At 38.6% G+C, this 8653-nt stretch overlaps 1 pseudogene; it reads right to left on the bottom strand.

The window, feature by feature from the left end:
* Positions 1 to 307: 307 nt before the first annotated feature.
* LOC149847645 (homeobox-leucine zipper protein ATHB-40 pseudogene) lies at positions 308 to 1375 on the bottom strand (annotated as a pseudogene).
* Positions 1376 to 8653: the final 7278 nt, after the last annotated feature.

The following is an 8653-nucleotide window of genomic DNA, read 5'->3' as shown; positions in this document are numbered from 1 at the left end:
AACTTCGGCCATGCAACATTCTTCTTCTAGAAAATAGTTTCTTTGTAGTAGTCAAATTCTTTAAGTAAAATCCCGGAGTGCATTTCAGGCATTGCACAACCAGAAAACCAGATAAACTAAGAGTGAAGACAATCTCATGCAGTTCTCACGTACAAAAGGAGAAATATATATACATTAATCATCATCTTAAGAAAATCTACATACAAGTGGTGTTATATGTACATTGGGTGTGTGTGTGTGTGTGTGGGGGGGGGGGGGGGGGTAAACACGTACATAAATATATATGATTAGCTCATCAGAGACTAGATCAGTAGAGAGCAGCCCAATCCATACTGTAAATGTTGATATTGTCTGGAGTATACATGATATAATCTTGCAGCTGGTCGATCTCAAACTCCACCGGAAACGCCTGCAGTGCCGCGTCCATGGAGAAAGATGAGCTTGGACTGCAACTCTTCGCTGAGAGCCTGGAGATCTCTTTCTCTGCTTCTGCCAACATCTCCTTGAGCTTGATAACCTGTCAAAATGTGGCTTAAGATCAGCACACAAGCATCAAGGGAGACAAGAAGCAACCAGGAAAAAGGTTGCAAGAAACAATGAGACAAATCTTTTCACCAAAAAGACTTGGACAAGTTGTTTTAATGGGAAGAAAACAAATTTCTAGTAACATATGCTTGTCTTGATAAAACATAAAATGTAACCGAGTTCACCAACTACAATATCTCTACTGTGATGACAAAAGTTTTGCCGTATAAAGATAATCATTACAAGAGTCTCCTTGGTTAAGGCTCGTGAGACCGTATATAATAAACCATGCATCATATAGCAAACCTCAATTAGTTAAAACCCATTTGCTATGAAAACTTCTTACTCCCAAGTTAAGGCCCACCTCTGTTTCAAGCTTGCACTTCTCTGCGTTTGCATTTGCATTCAAGGATTTGAGTCTATTGTAGTCCTCCTCTAGTTGTTTTCTCTTCCAGCAGGCTCGCCGGTTCTGGAACCATACTGCGACCTGCCGTGGGTCGAGCCCAAGCGCCGACGCGAGCTGAGCCTTCCTCTCAGACTGCAACTTGTGCTCGTCCCAGAAGTTCAACTCCAAGAAATTCACTTGCTCTGCACTAAGTCTGTGTTTCTTCATATTTGCTACAGAAGGCTCGGCCTTGGCTTTCTTTCTCCTGCGTCTGGGCCTAGTCTCACCTGTAGGACACAAGACATTGCCTATGAGCCTCAAGGGGTCCATGTCCACAGAAGCTTCTGAATGCAGTAAGAGTGAGGGTGTCACAGATACAGCGATACCTTCAGGTAAGGGTGGTCGAACCACCGAGTACAAGTCAGAAAGGAGTTGCATTTGATCTTCTAGTTGTTTCATGCTCATGGTACTACCAACTCAAGAGGGAGGGGTTGATCACGGGGGTTGTGCTGAAGATGCCATCAGCCCATCACTATCTAATTTATAGAGGTTAAACACTAAAATGCCCATAGAATATACCACAATTATCCAAACTACCTCTCTCTCTCTCTCTCTCTCTATATATATATATATATATATATATATATATATATATATATATATATATATATATATATATATATATATATATATATATATATATATATATATATCCATAGGACCCTTCTCAATTTTGAATTTTTTAGCAATTGCATACACGGCTGCCCTCCACTGATGGAAAGCAGAAAAACCATTTAAGCAAGCAATCAAATTGGTTTTCATCAATTTTCTTGATGACCAACTAATGAATATGTGTGTGTGTCTGTATTTTGTGAAAGTTAACCAGATTGCCCACAAATTATTGGTTTTACATTGCAGGGCATTTCTGTGTGTATGAAGGAAGATGTTCTATTTTGAAGCATTTGCCGTTTACATCTAATCTAGCTAGTGTGTGATTAGAATGGGAGACTTATCCTTAACCTTCATACTTGTTACCAATCTCACATAATCAACTTCCCCTCTTGGTTAAGGACAAAAGATACCTTGACTGATACAAAGGGTAGTACGGAAATTTGAGGTTAAGACACATCAAGGAAAAAGGGGTGAGTGGAGGGCTAAACCCAATACACAAGCAACCAGCCCAACCTGGTAAGGAAATGTAGGCAGCCTTGGCGTCGTGGTGAGAGTAGATCAGGTGATCTCTCAAATCACTTTAATAAAGTGATCTGACATCCCCACCGTTCATTGTTTCAATCCTACGGTTAGCTCTGCAAGTTGTGGGGCCCACCAAAATGTTTGACGACATCATCATCATTGGCAGTCATATAATGGTGACCATTGATTACCGTAATGGACGGTGAGGATGGCAGATCACTTTCCCAATGTGATTTGATAAATCACCCGATCTGCACTCCCGTCATGGGTCCATTGGTGTCAGCGTCTCAAATAATGAAGCCCTGTCTCGAAAGAATGGATGTCCATGTCAATGCCTTAAAACTTAAGATTCATTAACAAAATCAAGGCTTATCTCATTGATGCTTGTGTGCAGTGAAATAATACTTTGATCCACAAAAACCACCAGATCATGCAACAAATGTTTATAAATATTATATTTAAACAGCAACACAGGAAACCATGACAAATGTGGCGTATGACTAATATTTAAGAGCCTTCAAGTTCCAAGTTAGAGTGTTTTTTCTCTTGTGGCCTTGACCTATACCATCACCAATAAAAGCGTGGTAGGGTTAAGCCAAAGCCTAATTTTATATCAAATGGATGGCCTGACCTTTCTCATTAAACCAACCCATCTAGATGTGCATGAAACAAGGTATGGAATTGAGCCACGGAAAAATTAATGGGTTATCAGGTGAGGATGATGAGTTGGGGTCGGGCACTGTCACAAAGACACATGGACACAAGGGCTTGTTCCACTGGCTCGACGCATAATTAAGTTGGGAAATTTTTTGGAAATAAAAAACTGTTTTTGACATTTTAATATATATATTAAAAATGTATTTCTATTGAAATAGAATTAAAAGTGTAAAAATAATATTAAAATAATGGTCGTATATGTCAGTGTCATCAACGTGTCTGCTCTGTGTCCGGTCATGTCACCACTGTAACATATGTTGGAAAGGGGATATAGACCCAGGTCTTTTATACAGTTTGAGAGAGCCCGGATCCCATGACTCGCCAACCTTAATCCTTAAACGGACCCGGACGGACAGAAGAAAAAAAATGGTTGCCTTTTGTTTATCAACCCCACCATTTCTTGTTCTTTCATTTGGAGTACGGCTTGGCTCAGCTGACAGCATGAACCCGTACGCTTTGCACCAATCCAGCACGCGCCCACGTACACACACCAGCCATGCAGGTCGTTGACACGTGGTGTGGTTAATTTAGAGCCGGGAATCGAGATGAGTGAGGCTTCTTGCTTGGCTCATAAAGAGCTCATTCCAACTCGTAAAATAAGCTGGGCAAGCCCAAAACTACAGCCGGTGCTCAACACGTATAAACTTGTTAGATCCCTATAAATATATTAATTAGCCATGTAGACATGGTGCATGTAGAACAAATGGTTGAAGTGTCTGGCTTGCGGGCATGCAATCGGCTTAAAGTTTGGATCCTATTACTTTTAGTTTGAAAGATTGCATATTCTTTTGCAAATGAGCCAACTTGAGTTCGGGCTATATAAGTCTAGGCTTCAAGTTCTATTAATTACTTTAGCTTTGAAAAAAATACATCTTTTTGTAAACAGGCCATCTCAAACTATGTCATCCCTAGCGTCATACCCCATCTTAGGATCTCACCGATACAAGTTGATTTGATCAAATCTGACCACATAGATGTGGTTTACATGGTTCACTTAGTGAATATCATTATTTAAATAGCTAAAATCCAGGATTTTTATGGCGATCGATTAAAAAATCAATGGCTATAAACATGTCAAAAACTATCAAATTAATCTGACAAAAACACGGCAATCAAAAGGTTAATTCTATCTTTCTTTCAAAAAAAAAAAAAAAAGGTTGATTCTATCAAATTAACCATGCCGAATTCATTTATAGGTCAGATTTGATCAAAACAACTTGCATCAATGCAATCTTGTATGAGGCATGACGATGGGGATGAGATGAACAGAACAGCCAAGGTTTCAGCTTTTGAGTAAGTCACGTCACGTCAAAATGTCCATGAGACCATGGAGTACAACGTTAAGACGTATAGAGGCCAAGAGTACTATTAGAAAATATCACTTGAAAGTAAACAATACGATAAATTCATCTGATAGCTCTACTATGGCGTGCTCTATTAAAACAGTCATAGGTGGGTTCTTTTATCTTTTGAATAACTGGAAACAAACTCTCTCACCGAGTTCGTTAATTAGTATAAAGACCCAAGTCTCCATTGCCCACCAGAGAGTACACGACATCCCGTCACATGAGTTTCGAATTCATGACATCCCGTCAACTTGGTGACCAAAGCCATTATCAGTATGTCAACTCTATTTTGGCTTACATGTTTCTTGTAAAACTCCATAAATGTTTCACCTCAGCTTGACCAGTGAAGTACCAAACAAAGCAATATTACTATAGGTGCCTCAACGGTAAATGACGTATAAAAACTGTATCATTTATGCTATATATATATATATATAATGCCGAACGAACATAATTCTTATGAGGTTTAAAAATCAATGTTACAAAAATATTATGAATATTTAAGGCATAAAAAGGTTTTTTTTTTTTTTAATAAAAATAACATGATTCAAGTGTCATATCCCGAACATATCTACAGAGTCAGATTTGTGAAAAATAACCTGAAATCACCCATCCGCTGGTGGTAAGCTAGAAAATTGGTAGCTGCCTACCACTTTTCCTCTCTCCCTATCTCGTATAAAAGGTGGTAGCTGCTAACCCCTTTTCTAGCTATCCACCCAGCTAACTGGGCTTTCTAAGGGTTTTTTCATGTTCTGCTTAAATCTGACCGTACAGACTTGTTCTATATGCTTGATTTTTTAGGAATAAACTCTTGGATTATCCGATTCCTTTACACAAGTAGGTTTTGATAAGATTTAAAAAAATTGATGGTCTAAGATTAATTTTCTAAATATTCAAGGCTTATATATATATATTGAAAGAGAGAGAGGGAGAGTTTGACATTCTAGTTCTAACATTACACTGTTTTTCAATACATAAAGAATAAATGGTAAAATTTTGTCACTATATATAGGTACAATTTAGATGTCTTAACCATTGATAACTAATGAATCTGATCTCGTGTAACTAAGGCCTGCAAAAACAACTGTGCGAGGTGCTCCCACCAAATCAGTAAGCCTCTAACAAAGACGCCTCCTTTATGGCTTATCATATGTGCTTAGCCAGCTGGTCCTGAACTGGGGTCACCATCGACATGACTATCCTTTGGCGGACTCTCGGAGGGCACGTCCATCTCTGAAAGACCGAAGCACACGCCTCTTTGCCATTTCCCTTACTGGGAAAGAAAAGGACAACAAATAAAGAGAACCAGCCCTGGCGCAGCCAGCCGGCCCGCTCCTACAAGTAGAAAGGGCCAAAAGCCCAGCCGAAGCGTAAAGGGCAACAGTAGAAAGTAGAAAGGGGTGACTTCCACCATATGGGAAAGCACATGGGGGTGGTTGGGGTGCGCACCTAACATTCCTACACGCGTCCTCAACACCCCCAGGTGTAAGGGACCACATTTTTACTGACACGTTTCAAGAGCCTACAAAAGACATGAGATGAGACAACCCAAAGGCCAAATCTCTCTCTCTCTCTCTCTCTCTCTCTCTCTCTCTCTCTCGCGCGCGCGCGCGCAAGCTATTTGGTTGAGTGTTACATCCCCCATGCATGGCCATGCTTATCCGAGGCTATCCATTTTTGTGCATTAATCCATCCGGAGCCCCTTGTTACCCACATGCCCAATGCTCATATGGCTGCTTACTATTGCCACATTAATATACTTGTTTGCACATGTCGAGATAAGCCCACTAAATTAGTATGTTATAGCATGAGAAGTTTGGAGTACAGGTGAGAGGGAGTTAATTTCATTCCCCTGAAACCCAAGTGCCAAACCACAAATTTATGTGGGCTTCAATCTTTTTCACTAGGAGTAGGAAGTGTGTGTGCCAGGATAGACATGCGTGGTTGTTAGTGTCGGGTAACCCCATAATAACATCAGATTTTGGGCACGTCATAACCCCACTAATGCACTACTGTTGTGAAAAACAGCATTGTATCATGTGGAATTCCACGCGAAATGGAGTCAGGAAATAGGAATTGGAAAGAGCATTGAGCCCATAAAGTGGACTACAATGGCGAATTTGGCAAGGGTAGGATAAGGATCAACTGGTTATGGATTTTATATAAAAAATGAAACGTTCCCCTTTTAGAGAATTTGTTGGAAGCTAACTAAATTTAGCTACTTTTGATAGACATCTACACCTACGTGTACAGATAATTGAACCACCTTGGCTCTTGGAACAACCAATTCGTGGCATGTTTATATTAAGGTAAAAGTAATATATATATATATATATATATATATATATATATATATATATATATATATATATATATATATATATATATATATATATATATATATATATATATATATATATATATATATATATTGGAGGGTTTCATGATTTTAGGAATCGAAAGAACGTTCAATTCCTTAAAAGTGACGCATTAGCCTGTCATCACGTTCGTTGAAGATGACGACAAGAGCTGTGAGATTATGTGTGAGTGTCTGCAGGCTCTCTCTCTCTCTAACGAAAAAGAAAAATGTTGTGCCTAGAGTGGTACTAAACCACCAAAATTTATGGTGGTAATTAAGCTCTTGATTTGCATAGGTATGATCTGCAAAAAGAAAAACTAGCATGTGGATCATGTTTGGCATTTCGTGTAAAATCGACTCCAACCTGATGTTTTGAGTTATTTTTAAACCATTCTTATCTTCATGGTTGTTGGGCCATCGACTTTTGATCACGTTGAAGATACGTCATGTTAGAGTTTATTAAACCTACTGATGTAGTAAACACACCATATTAAACACATTTGTAAGGTTAAATACTTAAATCTAACAGTTGGTTATTAAATCCATACAAACAAGAGTGTTTACCACCATAGGTTTTGGTTGATAGCATGATTGAGAATAGTCATAGATTTTCTTAGAGAGAGAGAGCACATTCACACACAATCCCAAAATTAGGTATCTTGGTTTATCAGAAGCCAGAACTATATATATATATATATATATATATATATATATATATATATATATATATATATATATATATATATATATATATATATATATATATATAAAGTGGTAGCTGCGCAACCCTTAAGTGTGCAGCTGTGAGTGGAATGCTACTGAGTGTCCATCGTGCAAGTGATGGTCGCTCAACATCTTTTTCGGGCAAAAAATACTGTTTAGCAAAAATCGGGCAAAAAATGCGCAAAAAAAAACCCTTTAGGGTCGAAACCGCCTCTAACGCCCCCAGGGATGCACACATAATTTTTAAAAAGATTCTTTAGCGGGGTTTCGGCAGCTGCTAGAGGCCCCAGCAGGAAAATGGACCTTTAGCAGTCGAAAACTGTGCTAAAAGGTCTTTTAGCACGATTTTGACGCTGAACAATGTATTTTGTAGAGAAAAGACACTGAGCGTCCATCACTTGCGCGATGGATGCTCAGCAGCATTCCACTCGTAGCTGTGCACGGGTTGCGCAACTATCACTATATATATATATATAAATAAAGAGAGAGAGAAAGAGAGAGATCAGTCTTCTGAAATGTAACTTATTTTAACATTGACTTGGAACTGAAGCAGGTTCTTGTCAAACAAACAAAACCGAAGTAGGTTCATGCATTTTTCTCTTTCTAGAATGTAATCACTATCACTATTGGCTTTAAACTGTGCCTTTGAAGAGAGAAAAGAGAGAGAGGATAAGGATCTCTTAGGCTGGTTTGGTTGTACAATGATTATAATAAAATTTGCTTGGTGATCCGTGTGCATGGAAGGAAGAGCTAATAAATAAGCTGCGCATGCCTTTTGATGGATTCACAGCTTGGGCTCATCATCTTTTATCATTTTTAGTCATCATGGTTTATCATTTTTAATCACTCCTACCCATTTGCCAGTTTGGACTAAAATGTGTAGTTTTCATACCGACACGGCTCCCTCTTGTTTCCCATCATCCAACCCCAAAATGATGCCAAATGGTGCGCCAAAACTCCAAATCCCCATGCTTCTCTCTCTTAATCCTCAACCCTAGGATGTTATCCTACTCTATGACCTACCTTATTGCTTTGCAAAAGATTACAATTATATTAATCTTGTTATTCATCGAGCTTAATAACAAAACGGTATTGTTCATTAAAAAAACAAAAACAAAAACAAAAACAAAACGGTATTGTTCTACTGAGATTCCGCGTGATGCCCCCTAGCCATTACAATATCACCAACAAAATAAAATTCAGTATAAAGCATAGACTATACTTTCCTATTGTGTGCTAGGGTGTCTTATGTCCTTTCTCTTTTATTAATGTAATATACATTGGAAAATGGGCTTTGGGGAATGGGTACTTTTCTGCACTCATGTGCCATTCCTTGCATTGGGCCATTTTTTATGCATCTTTGCTACTTTTGTGTCTCGTTGTTGGTAGTCAATTTTGTTGCTA

Source organism: Nuphar pumila, chromosome 1, assembly GCF_984573655.1.
Source record: "Nuphar pumila chromosome 1, dmNupPumi1.hap1.1, whole genome shotgun sequence".
Taxonomy (NCBI): Eukaryota; Viridiplantae; Streptophyta; class Magnoliopsida; order Nymphaeales; family Nymphaeaceae; genus Nuphar; species Nuphar pumila.
Note: the sequence above shows the minus strand (reverse complement) of the source record. Positions and strands in the feature narration are given on the sequence as shown.